Consider the following 841-nt stretch of genomic DNA (forward strand, 5'->3'; position numbering starts at 1 on the left):
TTTACAGCGAGGAAGGGAGAGAGATAGAGAGTTAGAAACATCGATGAGAGAGGAACATCGATCAGCTGCCTCCTGCACACCCCCCACTGGGGATGTGCCCGCAACCCAGGTACATGCCCTTGACCGGAATCGAACCCGGGACCTTTCAGTCCTCAAGCCGACGCTCTATCCACTGAGCCAAACCGGTTTCGGCCATTTTGCCTACTTTTAATCTCAACCTCCCCTTTCCAGATCTTGGGAATTTATTTCATATTTGAAGCTCCCAGTGACTCCCTACAATGATGGAAATCGTCCATATTTTCACTGATTAAAACAGCAGCCTCTAGTCACATATGGCGATTGAGCACTTGAAATGTGGCTAGTGCCAACGAGGAACAGAATTTTAAATTTTATTTTGTTTTAATTGCTTACAATTAAAATTAAATAGCTACATATGAGTAATAGCGCAGCAGCCTAATGTCTCACTTGTAGCTCACTAGAATTCTGCTCCATCTCCTTTTCTCTAGAATTTGAAAAAACTGAACTTCAATATCCTAATTCACTAATGGGTATTGCCCTACCATACAGTTTTTATGTGTAGCAATTTGATTAATGTCTGTCTCCCTCATAGGAACACAAGTTCCTTAGGGGCAAGGTGTGGTTGGTTGTTTTCTCACTTTTTTATTACATCCAGCACCTAGTCCAGTATCTGAAACATAATAGCTACTCAATTAATATATGAGTACATGAATGAATTTAGAAGTATTCATATGTTTTCGGTATAAATGAGAACATCACTATTCTCTCTCTCTCCCTCTCTCACTGCCTGTATATGTGACTGTGTGTGTGTGTGTGTGTGTGT

This window comes from Myotis davidii, unplaced genomic scaffold (assembly GCF_000327345.1).
Source record: "Myotis davidii unplaced genomic scaffold, ASM32734v1 scaffold545, whole genome shotgun sequence".
Taxonomy (NCBI): Eukaryota; Metazoa; Chordata; class Mammalia; order Chiroptera; family Vespertilionidae; genus Myotis; species Myotis davidii.